General features: G+C 40.8%; 1 protein-coding gene across 2 annotated transcripts in view; it reads right to left on the minus strand.

Annotated features, from left to right (window-relative positions):
- Positions 1–14,409, minus strand: part of cacna2d2a (calcium voltage-gated channel auxiliary subunit alpha2delta 2a) — a 168,277-nt gene that overhangs the window by 72,048 nt on the left and 81,820 nt on the right. The window lies entirely within an intron of this gene.

Below are 14,409 nucleotides of genomic sequence, written 5' to 3' on the forward strand. Positions count from 1 at the left end.
TGTGGAAACCACCCAAGTACCAGGCCACAGAGGGGCAGACTTTGTTCTGCCAAATTCGTCTACACTCCAAACGGGAACCAGCCTCTGGCTTGCCTCCACTGCTAATCTGAATCAGCCATCAAAAAAGTTGCCTAACCAGCTCCACAAAATGAACACGGGATGATCTAAACTCCCAGCGACACAAAACGTGGGGAGGAAAGCCCTGTGGATGGCGGTCCATCGAAGACAATGGCAGACAACCTGTCTCCAAAGACGAGACAAATCTTCCAAGCTTCGTTGGAGAGCTCACGGAGGAGCTTGCGAGGAGGGAAAGGGGACGCCAACCCTGGGATTAGAACGGATCACTCAAGGCGTACATTGGGTTCATTCGCCGGGTCACAATGGCGGCTCGAGGTCGGCGAGACATGAAAGGAGGATGCATTCGGAGGAGGGAAGATTGAGATACCTGGCGTGTGCGGTCGGGGCTGGCAGGGTTGGCGGATGCCAGGCACTAAAAATAGCCTCTGCGACGGGAGATGAGAGACGAGTTGGAAGAGAAAGGACATTTTCGGTCGCGCTGTTTGGTCTGCCAGCAGGTTTGATACACAGCCCAATCCTGCTCAGACTTTTTGCAAAAGAATCCAATTTCACTACTGGGCTGACATTTAATGCATTTCAATATTCACAGTTACTTTCTGTTAATGAAGTTTGAAATGATGCATTATGAAATGAGATTTTGACATGTCATTTGAATTTTATTTGACGAAATACGTGCACACAAAAAAAGAAAAAATGGACTGCAAGAAATTACCATTATACTTTACTGCATAAGTTAGTCTTGTTTACTGTAGTTTTACCACATGTATTTTTAACACAATGCCCTCCATATGACTGTAAAGACCTCTTTATATTACTTCCACATTTTCAATTTATGATGGCGGGAAGATGAGGCGTTTATTTAATTCATTCACTGCCAGACGAAGTGCAAAAAATGTGTTATTTTTGGGTATGTTGTTTGGTCTGAAAACTTCGTATTGATCTGTGTTGATGGCGAAATTAGAAGGAAAAAACATAGATAACACGATGGTGAATCATTGTGTGTTGCACCAAGACTACTATTTGATACGAGTTGACACAAATTCCCAGCAGACAAATCAGCTCTTTTCCAATGGAGCTTGGGCGCCATCTTGTGCATTTTCTGGGATGCTACATTGGAGTCCAGACGCCTCAAAATGAGACGGAAGCACTTCTTTAATCGATTGCAAACATGTATGCTTTCCTCTTCAGAACTATTTGAATCATATTCATAACTGGATGAGTAACAAGAAAGCATCTTCTCCAAATCTGAAGCCATTGTTTTTATTCTAGAGCAAGGCAATACGTCTTAGCGTGACGTCACGAAGAAGGGGGCGGGACCTTCTAAAACTCGCCATTTCCAGGGTCATTTTGAAGTACTTTTGGGACACTCAGTCATTTTTATTGGTGTTTGGCATTTGACTCAAAATATCAGCCCGCGTGTTTTGGGTATTTTAGATGCTATAAAACATTTTTCTGATGTCTGTTAGGAAACTAAAACAAATGGTGTCGGTCGTCCTTAGTTATATGGGTCTGGAGTTATCTGAGCCCCAAGCGGGAGCGGCTGTACAAAATACAATACATACATATTGGTTTATATAGCGCTTTAACACCAGCTGAAGCTGTAAAAAGTGCTAACCTGGAAAAAACAGAAATGCTGCCGCCTCGTGGATACAGTGCAAGAGCAAAACCCAAATAAATTGGGGATTGGCAACGAATGAGATAAAGTTTACTTCTCATTTTTCGGTTTTCGGTGCAAGAATGACATTCCATTCACATACATGACTGGTGAAAATACTTACATTCCCCTACTTACGAACATTCGAGTTACAAACACCGGTACATACGAACATTTTTGTTCCCAAATGCATTTGGGAATGGCGATCCACATCACATTTTCAATTCTTGAATAAATTTGGGAATGTCAGTGAATGAGTTAATTTAGTTATAAAAATAACTTCTCTTCATTCTTTTTTGACTGTTAGGAATATTTCGTTTGCAGATTCTATAGGTTGAGAGTATGGGTTAAACACTCTTTTTTATCTCAAGCACACGCACACACACACACACACACACACACACACACACACACACACACACACACACACACACACACACACACACACACACACACACACACACACACACACACACACACACAAACAAAATCCACACATGTATTTCACACACTACTTTCATTCCTTTCACACACACACACACAAATGTAAATTTCTGCACATAGACTAATAAAAATCCACACAAAGCCCGCCAAATACCCAGTGGCACGCAACATGCTATCAATAAATTAAATCCATCATATTAAGTAGACTCGGAAAGTCCAAATGGCAGACAAACACTGAGGGGCCAGGTGATGAACCCCCTACTCCCCACCCCCATTCCCTTACATCACTTTTTCTTTATGATACAACGTTATCTCTTTCCTCTGTGTGCTCCATCTGTCCTCCCCGGGCCTTATCTCTATCGTTCCCAAATACCCCCCTTCCGCTTCCACCCCTAGCTCAACAGGAGTCTACCCTCACCAATTTCAGATTGGAGCAGCTGCAAGCAGCACACAGGTAAGATGATGCTTACTGTTGCCATAGCAACCGACCGTTCCTTAGAATGTCAATGTCTCCTTGTAAGGTTTGCTGTTTTTTGATTTGTTTATCTGACCAAGTGTCAATAGCGGTTCGGTTGTTTCTGCAGGCTTTCTTTATCATTGAAACGCATAATTTTTTTACCCCTTTAAAAAAATAAAATTATTTTTGACATGATTTGTTTGTGTGTGTGTGTGTGTGTGTGTGTGTGTGTGTGTCAATGTACACGTGTCTGGCCCACCACAAATTGAGAGCTTTGAAAGGCGCTTAAAATGTAATTTATTATTATTATTATTATTATTATTATTATTATTATTATTTGACCACCCTTATTGACTATGTTGACAATTTCCCAAATAATATCGAATGCTCCCAGTCTCCAAACCCAGAATTCAATGAATTATTGAATCCTTAACTCATTCACTGCCAGACGATGAGCAAAAATGTGTTCACTCCAGTGCCAGGGTTTTTGTCATTGTCACTCGAATTCCAATACCCACAGAATATTGCGTTTTAGGACTATATCAACATTCAATGCAGCGTTAGAAATTTAAGTAATCAGGTGAATTATTTTATATTTATAAAGATATGGATTTAATAGCTGGCAGAAATGTATTGCAGACACTTTTATCTCATTCACTGCCAGACGTTGCAAAGTGCAAAAATATGTCCATTCCAGTGCCAGGGTTTTTGTCATTGTCACTTGAATTCCAGGACCCACAGAATATTGAGTTTTAGTACTACATAAATATTCAATGCAGCGTAAGAAACCGTAGACTCTCTTCTTTCATCAGAAAAAAAAGTTAATTCCTAAATGAAATGGGTCTGGAGTCATATGAGTTTGAAATGAGGGTGGCTGTCCAAAATACAATGCAATACATACATATTGGTTTATATAGCGCTTTAACAACAGCTGAAGCTGGAACAAATAGATAAAATGAAAAAGAGGGAAATGCTGCCCCCTTGTGCGAGGGAAAAAACATTGCCAGAGGTCTGGCCAGCAGGACTGATTGGTTGACTGATTGAAGACTGATTGGTTTGTTGCGGTGTCTCGTCATTGTCGCAATAATTGGCCCTTTCTTTTTAGAATCAAATGGCGCTAATTTGGGGCTTGTACATACCTGCGGCATTTTGCGGATTTCTACATGTGTACCCTCTGGCAAAATGTATGCCAGGTATGAAGCGAGTTCTGCGATTTGGGAAGGGTACGTAGCACTGGTGTGTACGTATATCGTATGAGTCTCACGACTGAGCTCAACACCTGGGCGGCGAATGCGTGGACGTTATGACTGAGCGAGGTTTTGCGACACTGAACGATTCCTCTACAGGCAGACATGGGAATGTTTGACATTTGAATGTGACAAGCGCTCAATCACAGCTGGAGACAGATTACAGTCATATTCATATCTCCTCCGGACACCTGCTAATGATTTTATAATTAGAGAACACACTCCTCGGCAGCGCTCTAGGGCGGGCGCACATGCGTGGAGACCCCCCTCAGCCCCCCCAACATCCCCAAACGACATCCTCTCGGCTGGCCCTGATAGACTTGCAATCATTCCCAGCGCCAGGTTGGCTAATGGAAGTTGACGTTATATCAAACACAATGAAGGATTTCGTTTCGTGCTCTTCATTAACCCGCGAAGCCTCATGAAAAACACAAACAAAGGATATGCACAAAATATTAAAGCAATGTACTTGACAATATTTCTCTTCAATGTTTTGGAAATGTCAATATTTGGATGAAATAGATACACAAAAATCTCCTTCAATTTGCATATGTTTAAAAATATTTCTGTGATGCTCGACACTTCCTCTTGACTGTGTGTGGTAAAGTTACGAATGTACAAATCACAAGTATGCCTCAAGTTGCATCTTAACTCATTCACTGCTAGACGTGCAAAAATGTGTCCAATACAGTGCCAGGGTTTTTGTCATTGTCAATCGAATTTAAGGACCCACAGAATATTGAGTTTTAGGACTACATAAATATTGAATGAAGCGTAAGAAAACTAAGATTTGCTTCTTTCATCCGAAAAAGCGTGCACAATATGATTTAGACTCTAAATCATATTGTTGTAAATAATCGCTTTTGGTTGAATTTGAATTAGTGGGAAATCGCCATGTAACATTTAAAAATATGTCAATGCAATTCAAACTCATAAATTTAACCGGGGACTTCTTGTCTATATCTAGATTTACTTTTAAAAATTACCATCTGTCACGTTTCAGTTTGCAAACAATGAGTGGCACCGTAGGGCCCCCACCTGCAGCTGCACAGCTGTGAGTCGTTTTAATAAGTGGTGTTTAAAGGGCCTCTCGGCACAACCATTCAGGGTCGTGTCATTGTTTGTTTCACCCTGTCAGTTTTGTTTCGTCTTGTCAAGTTTTACTCATGGTTTTGTTAGCTACTTTGGACCTTTTTTATTCTGTTGACTTTGTTATTTGAGATTTTGTTCTTGCAGACTTTATTTAATACAATTTCTCCTCCCTCCTGCCTGCTTTTTTGGGGTCCACCACCACCAGTGAAATATTAACCAGGGGGAAAATAACTCTCCTGGCACTCTACCCAGTCAGGTAAAGCAGCTTCATACGATCAACAAATTTTTCCATTCTCCATTTTCTGTAAATCACTGAATCGTATTTCATTTCATTTCCCCCCGCCACACAGCCATTTTATCACCATTGGAGCAAAGAGTGCAGAGAAGCCAGCACCCCGCTTTCGCTTTAAAGGCCTCCTCCGAGTGGGCCAATCAACAATCAAGACCTCGGCTAAAAGCAAACCTGTTATTTCCGACCCCGTAATCATCTCCATTCGATTTGTTGCCATCCCTCACATTCAAATGACAAGCGGAAGGCTGCCTTTGACATAACATGCACAGCTGGTGCACAATTTGTACCAAGAACATGGCTTAAACAATGGAAAAGCACAATTACCTATGCCTCCAAAAAACACTTCATAATGCCTGGAAATAGACACTGGTCACAACATTACGACTGTTTGCACCATTCCTCATATTTATGAATCCTTCAGGTAACTGTAATTGAGACATTGCTCTCTCTATTGTGCACCACTGCAAACTAAAATAGCAAGTGTGGTCAACACTCATTGGTAGTGCTAATCAGAGATACAATTGAACATTTCTACTTTTTTTTCTGACTAATTCTGAAACTGCCCTTGCTTTTTCTCTTGTACAGGGGCCAGCAACCTATGACTCAGGAGCCATGTATATCTTTTGATGATAGTTGGCTCCAGGAGCAATTCTGATTGGATGATACTGGCCTACGTTAGTCATTGCTGTGGAAAAGGGTAAACGCCGCTCAGTCATTTCCTCAAATCCAATTCTTTGACAAATAGAATGGTTAAAAGAAAAATGAGATTTTGCAGTATGGTACACTTCAGGATGAATGGACCGAAGGATTTGCCTTTGTGGGGAGAAGAGGATACATTCAAAGGCTTATTATACTGACATGTTGTTGAAATCAACTTAAAAAATACAGTACAGTGATACCTCGGTTTACGAACCCCTTGGCTTACGAACTTTTCGGTTTACGAACGTTAAATTTATGACAATTTTACATTGGCATACGAACTTTACCTTGGAATACAAACTTTTTTCGTACACGGAGCTGCCTCAATGAGTGATGTGTCTTTCGCAAACAAGCCCGTTCTTCTGACAACAAAATGGCAGCCGACTTTTTTTGTTCTCTATTCCCCACCCCCAGTCCACGGTTAAAGCCACGTGAATGATCAAGAACGCAGCAGTGAGGGGAGGTGGTTTAAACATTAGAGACAGGCAGACGACAGTGAGTTTAAACTTTGATAGTTCAAAGGCAGAGTGTAGACTGCAATGTTAAAATATCCCATCAATCAGGCTCCACAAACAACCCGCACAAGCCATCTGTACACTTGATGCAAAAAAGCTATCAACCCAGCTAAACAGAACACAATTGATAAGGAACTAGATAAAATTATCACAAAGAAAGCACCTACAAGGGATTATTCCTCAAGATGGCGAAAGAAGAAGGTTACATTCCTCATCAAGTGTTTAATGCTGATGAAATCGGCCACTCCATTCCATCAAGTCATCAATGACCATCACAAAGGTAAATAAAACAACTTTATTATACAGTACAGTTTATTTCTTTAATTATAATACCATAGTACATTTATTATACATAAAATAAGGTATATTTTGTGTAGTTTTAAGGCTTAGAAAATAAGAAAGTAGAAAATTGTTTTATGGGGACCTGGGAACGGATTATTCTCATTCCAATGGTTTCCTATGGGAAGTTAATTTTTGGGATACACACTTTTCGCCTTACACACTCTGCCTGGGAACCAATTAAGTTCGTAAGCCAATCTATCGCTGTATATATTTTTTTAATCAAAATGTTTTCCAACCCCTACTCTTGCACATCAGGTTTTGACGACAATGATAATACTCTTTATAAAAAAAAATACATGTATAATCTAATATTATCAAAGGTATTGAGTCATATTTATGATAATGGCATTACGTTGAGCAAGAGATGGTATTTTTTCTGAAACTACATGGCTATTTTTTTGTAAATTTACACATTGTGGGACTAATTAGAGGCTTTCTGATTCAGATTCAGATTCTGATTTTGACTATTACCGGTAATTACAATGGATAGGACAAAACAAAATGAAATATATTTTGGGATGCACAAAGCCATCTCCGATTAAAATATGCTATTGACCAGTGCAATGATATAACATTTTTATTTTTAATATATCAAATATACCTTTTTTTTAATCGGCACCAAATTTTTAAAAACTAATTCTGCTGATGCAGGATATTTAATCTATTTCTTGATTTGAATAATAGCAATCCTGGGAATCCTGAAAGGTCTCCTGAAAATGAACCAAACGGAGTGAAGATTGGGAGGTGCCATAAGAGGCGAATCAACCCTTATTTTCACAACCTACTGCGTTTGCCCTTTCTACGTACAATTCCTCAAGGCTCTCAATTAACAAAGCCAAACCTCCTTTGGGTGTTTCATGGAGACATGGGTTGAGGAAATGAATATATTTTTTTTTAACGTTCAAGAATTTGTTCACACAGAGAAAAATAGACTCACATGGTGGCATCTGGCTATTCACGACTCTGCTGTGACCGAGGGCTGAGGGTGGCACAGGTTGAGCCTTTCAAATAACATTTCATGGGTGTTGGCTATCGGTGTGTGTGTTTGTGTGCATGCGTCAAAATGGGAAAATCGAGGAGAAGCACGGCTTGCCAGATTTCACTTGCTTATTGATTGCCATCTCCTGTGAGGCAAGGCCATCGATCGATGGGATTTAGGCGTGGGTAAGGGGTGAGGCGGAGGGTGGGTGGGTTGTGAGGGAGGGGTGAGCTTGCATCACAGTTGGATAAAACCACAGTGATGCCTAAACTTTTCTTGGTTCTATTCATGCAATGAAAATCAATAATATATAATAATAAAGGTCCAATTCTCTGAGATTATCCTGAGAGATTTTTCTCCGGTGTAGGGTGAGGTTTGGGTGATTTTTCTACCGTGGTTGGTACGGAAATTGGAACAAAGTGGGCAATCGTACAAGTTGAACCGGTTCAGAGTACGTAATGCAAATTTTCGAAGACCTACTGAATGGGTGAGGTCGATCCTGATTTGCTGTTATTGGAGAAAGATAAGATCAGATAAAATAAGATAAGATTAAGGTGACATTGAGATAATATTAAAATTGTCACAATCTGGTTGGCGACCAACAGGTGGCGCTGTCGGCCCCGCCGGCACCTGCACAGGTGTTGGTCGTTCCAATCCGTGACAAACTGCCACCTTCTGGTTGGTGATCAACGGATAGTACTGACGGCCCCACCCTCAGTTGCACGGGTGTTGGTCATCCTCATTAGTGGCAGTTAAAAGGACTCCCAGCACGACCATTCCGTGTCGGGTCATTATATGTGTTTCTTACACCCTGTCAGGTTTGTTTCATCTAGGTTGATTTTTGCTCATGGTTTTCTTTGATACTTTGTACTTTTCTGTTCAGATGACTTTGATGTTTTAGATTTTATTCCTGCTGACTTTATTTGAATACAATTTGTCAAATACATCCTGCTGCTCCCTCCAGTCTGCTTTTTTGGGATCCACAACCACCATCACCACCTCGGAAACAGCGTGACAAAAATAAGATTAAGATACGACTAAGGTAAGATTAAGGTAAAATTAAGATAAGATTAAGACAAAATTAAGATAACATTGTGATAAAATGAAGATCAAATTATTAGAGTCACAGTGGAACAATTTTCATTGTCGACATTTCTCGCGGGGTGTTCGTTAGTCACAATGTAGTTCCTGGATAGAACAGTAGAACAAGTTTCTAAAAATAATAACTAAAAAAATAAAAGAATAATAAAATCATTTATATAACAAAGACAGACTGTAATTTCGTTCTTTGCTTTAGAATTCGCCACGCGGAATATGTGACTAATGCTTCCTGTTGCTAATGGAGCAGGTCGCTGAGATTCGCTAACACAATTACTCCCTCTGAAGGTCCAATTATCTCAAGTTGAGTCTCTGTGAAAGGTCAAGAGAACCAGCCCCCACCGACTTTCAGCTCCTTAAGGTCATGTCACTTCTCTGACAAGAACATTGGTGTCTTTAATGCCATGTGCTAAATACTGCAGCTAGACATCAGTGGGAGGCAAAATGTCCACCCTCTGTTTTGGATAATACTCATTCTGTTTTTGGTTCAGCCAGGGCAGTCCAGCGATCCATGTTCAAAACAGTTTATCAGTAGAGGGTTGCGGGGCAGCGCAGTGCCAAAACCTATCCCATCTGACTGGCAAAAGTAGGACTATACCCTAAACTGGTCACCAGTCAGACACGGTGCACATATACAGACCACATCTACACCGTCCCTGAGTTGGAATCTAGCCCCCAAGCTGCTCATACATTTTTGGGATCCACCACCATCACCACCATGCAAACTGTGACACAAGAAGGATAAAGAACATGAGTGCTTGCACCATCTCATGATGGAAGGTCTGATTGATTATAGCGCGCGATGATTGCACTAAATGGCATTTTTGTTTCCGCCTCTTGTACGTTCCGCCCTTACACCTCTTACCCCTTCTTGGTTTGTCACTCCCTTTCCTCACTTTTGTCAAGCCATCAAGTAGACCCTTTCCCCCCTTTCTCTCTCATACTCCTTCCTGCCTCCGTAATGGCAGCACTATTAGCACTAATGCATTTCAGGCATACAGCGGCTGCCACATGACAATCTGATGGAAATAACACGTCTCTTGACGATCTCCACAATCGCTGTCCTTTCCCTCAGCCAATCTTCTCCAATGTGTTTGCACTTTACGTCAGCTGTCACAGGCCCAACGGGCCTGACGTGAAGCCAGATGAGTGGTTGTACGACAAACGCTCCATAATGAAAGGGAGGGCAAAGAAAATATACAGTACGCATGACAAAAAAGGAAAAAACAAAACAAAACAAAACAAAACAAAACAAGTGGCTTAAATTGATGCGAACATGTTTTAAGCGTAGCTGCTATTTTGACCACCATCTATTTTTTTCTATTTTAGGCGTGTTTTTTTTCGGCAAGTAATTGTTATTTTGATTAAGGTTTTTTCTCACCTGGATTCAGAAGGAAAAGCGACAAAATTCAAGTGTGCTACATTAGGTTAACTCATTCACTGCCAGACATGTGCAAAAATGTGTCCACTCCAGTGCCAGGGTGTTTGTCATTGTCACTTAAATTCCAGAACCCACATAATATTGAGCTTTAGGACTCTGTAAACATTCAATGCAGCGGAGGAAATCTTAGACTGTCTTCTTTTATCAGAAAATAAGAGTTATTTCCGAAATGATATGGGTCTGAAGTTATAGGAGCTTGAAATGAGGGCGGGTGTCCAAAATGCAATGCAATACATATTGGTTTACATAGCGCTTTAACAACAGCTGAAACGAGAACAAAGCGCTAACATAGAAAAAAAGGGACATGCTGGCCCCTTGTGGGAAAAAATATTGCCAAAGGCCACGGACAGCGCTTTATCGGCACCCAAGAGTGAAAAAACAAAGCCGAATAAATTTGGGAATGACGCTCTACACCATATTTTCAATTTTCGAATAAATTTGTGAATGGCAGTGAATGAGTTAAAAACTGCTTATTTCTCCCATGTCACTGCTGGACATAGATCGTCTACATGGGCACCGGGAAAACCTCATGAACAGTCTCTGTGGGCCGGTTCTTAAAACGTCTCATCGGTGATGGGACATTTTAAGTTCCTTGCCTGAGGACCAATTTGTTTTTTTGGCACGAGATGGTAAGCTTGACTGTTTCGTTGCTGTACATTGCAAATTTCCCCATTGTGGGACTATTAACGGCTTTCTGATTCTGAATCTGAAGGCAAGGGAATCACAACTGTTTTATGGCCTGATTCAAAAATTAAAAAAAGGAAAAAAAAGAAGACAAATGAGACTGCCGTGGCATGCCGAGGTATTTCACAATGTGCTCTCTCCCTACCAACTTTCCACTGAAAAAAAGAAAGATGAATATTTGTCTCAGAAGCTTGAATACACCCCCTAAGAAAATGTTAAAGATGAACTGATTGTGTTCCCTTTGGTTTGACTCTGCGTCGCACAGGGACGGGCACCTGACCTTGAGAAATCATCAGCAATCCCGACGCTTTAATGTCCATTTCACACCCCATTTCATTTCAATGGATTTAAAACCCCGGACGACCGTTGTGGCGCTTGTTACGATCAACACTGTGACATCCAGAATGGGCGGCAGGCGGAGTGGTCGTGACACGTTGGCCGGCACGTCATAGTTTCAATTCCCGAATACCGTATTTATTCGAGTATAACGCGCACATGCGTATAACGCCCACCCCTAATTTTCAATTAAAAATCAGTATAACATTTTGTTTCACTTTTTCTCGGCTCACACCAAGCATTATAAGTGACAACACATGCGCCCATGATAAAAATCATTTATTGACAATGTAACTTCTTCACTTTCTTCTGAGTCTGAATTCCACAGCAGGTTGTCTTATGTTCCGTCCATTTTATTGCTGATGCCCGTCTTTAAAAAAACTCTTGATGGTAATCAACAATAAAAAAAAAGCAATGCGCGTGATCTGGGTCTTCCTGAGAATCGAAACTGAAGGGCACCTTAACAACAGCTGCATGACTATGGAGAATAGGCATCACGAGAATTTTTTTTCCCAGGCCTCGTTTATAACGCGCACCCAAACTTTGAGTTATTTTTTAGATCGAAGATTTTGCGCGTTATACTCAAATAAATATGGTACATTCAGGAATGGCAGTGAATGAGTTAAATTGAAATTGGGCAATGCGTATAATCCCGCTCCTAGACTGGGTTGAGGTATCTAGGTGGCTATCTAGCTGAGCTAGCTATGTAGCTAGCTATCTAGCTATTTGGTGTTTATTAGCGATAACAATAATAATAATAATATTAATAATAATACATTTGATTTTACAATACTTTACAATCACAGGATACGTTTTTTTCTGTGGGTGAGCAGCGGAAGCCACACGCGCCAGCATTCACTCAACCCCGAAGTAACTCAAATAGATAGCAAGCTAGCTAGCTAGCGAATAGATAGCTAATAGCTAGCGAATTGATAACCATTAGCTAGCGACTAGCTAATAGCTAGCCAATAGCTAGTGAATAGATAGCTAATAGCTAGCAAATAGACAGCCAATAGCCTAACTAGATGTCTATCTAGTGTGCTAATCTATGAGCTATGCTAGCTATGTTGCTAGCTATCTATTAGCCAGCTAGATAACTTTCTATCTATTTGAGTTATTCCAGGTTGAGTGAATGTTGGCGCGTGTGGCTGCCGCTGCTTACCCACAGAAAAAAAAAACATCCTGTGACTGTAGAGGGACCTTGAGAGTATTGAAAGGCGCGTATAAATCAAATGTATTATTATTATTATAAAAAAGTAACCATTTAAAATGTGAGGTCCTTGGAGGAAGGAACGATCATCAAACAAAATGCACTCAGCAACAGAAACCAATAATCATATTTGTGCAGTTCCCGCAAACACACGCACACCCACCCACACACACACAATTAAATGCACCGCCTCCCATGCATAAACACCTTTTCTGTGGCTATGACAGACTGCTCCTCCCGCCAGTTTAAAATGCACCGCTGCATCGCTCCTAATGTGCCCAAAGAGCATGCAGCTCTAATCTAATTAGACTGTCAGTCAGCAGTGTGTTCAGCCAAAAGAAAAATTAAGAAGCCGCAAAAAATTCGACAAACATGAAGAATCTTCTCGCCAGGTTGAGGCATATCAAGTCACCCCCCGCCCCGTCTCACAACCCTCGCTTCTCCACCTTTCCTCCGCCTCTCTGAGATTTTGTTTTAATGGTTTCACAGTCGCCCCTGCTGGGATTCATTACCTGGCCTAATTATAAAGGCAAATGAAATCAGCTCCAATACATTATTAATAGAGGGCTCCTCTGCGCTATTTGCAACAATATGATAGATTCCGACTGTTTTCATGCCTGATTTAGAGTCACGTGCTGATAAGGGAAAAAAAAAGGTAAACTTGCTGGGTCGGAGAAAAATATAAATATAAATTCCAGACCCTCCTGGAATAGGTGAAAATCTGCTCCAGACACCAGAAATATTTTCATACACATATATATAGCAGCGGCGGGCCATGGATTTCATTGCTAGGCCTTCAGTAGTGCTACGTCTGAATCAATCCAGACTGTGGTGTGATTTACTACAAGTCCACTAGTGCGTACCATTAGCTAGGAAATAGCTGACCGACCTTTCTCCATGATGTCCATTTTTTCTTGAAAAGTCAGTCTTGAAAATGGCTTCAACAGTAAATCGGAAACCAAATCAATTTCTTCTCCTCCGTCAGCCATTGTGGGTTGACAAAACTGCGATTAAATAAACACAATATATTTGCTTACGTAGCTCACTACAAGAAAAGTGTGCTGGCTCTGGCCAGTATGATTTTGTCACTAGCGGATTGTGCTCACAGCAGTTCTTGCAAACTACGATTGTCTAGTCACTAGCCAATCATAGTTTGCGAAAACTCTGACATCGATCAGCGCCTTCAAGAAGGCATCGTTACACATTTTGGGTTGCCAACTCGAAATCTGATTGGTTAAAGCAACAACAGTTTGACCAACACATTTAATGTGACAGGGCCTGCAGAACTGATTGTGAAGATGTCCAGGTCGATTTCTGACCCTGGTAACAAATGATGCCTGAAATATGATTGGTTAAATGCTTAAATATGAAAACACACGTCTGGAAGCAGCACAACAAGGGAAAAATAATAAAAATGAAGCTCAAAGACAATTTGGAATTATTTAATAAGAATTTATGGACAAAATATAATTCACATCAGTCCATGATTCAGATATTTTTAGGCCAGCAGAGAAGGCTTTGCAGGCCTTGTGGTCCGCCACTGATATATACGTATATCACTTTTGTTAATCTGTTGTTTGTATGCAGATTTATAGTTTAGCTTTACTAAGAAGGAAGCAGGAGTCATCTGTATAGAGCATAGTATACATCTAAAATTGAGGTTGGATTTGATATTTTTCTCACCCCCTTCTTTCGCGGACCCTGTTGAGCTTGTTTTTTTTGTCGCGATCAGAGTCCACTGTGATGGCTTTTATTTGCTATAAATACAGTGCGCTGCAGTCAAGCGTCTGATGAAAACTGTTAGTTTGGCCTGCTCAAAAACAACCAAGACAAATCGATGA

Source organism: Hippocampus bargibanti, linkage group LG12 (genome assembly GCF_051943395.1).
Source record: "Hippocampus bargibanti isolate YZ-2025 linkage group LG12, ASM5194339v1, whole genome shotgun sequence".
Lineage (NCBI taxonomy): Eukaryota > Metazoa > Chordata > Actinopteri > Syngnathiformes > Syngnathidae > Hippocampus > Hippocampus bargibanti.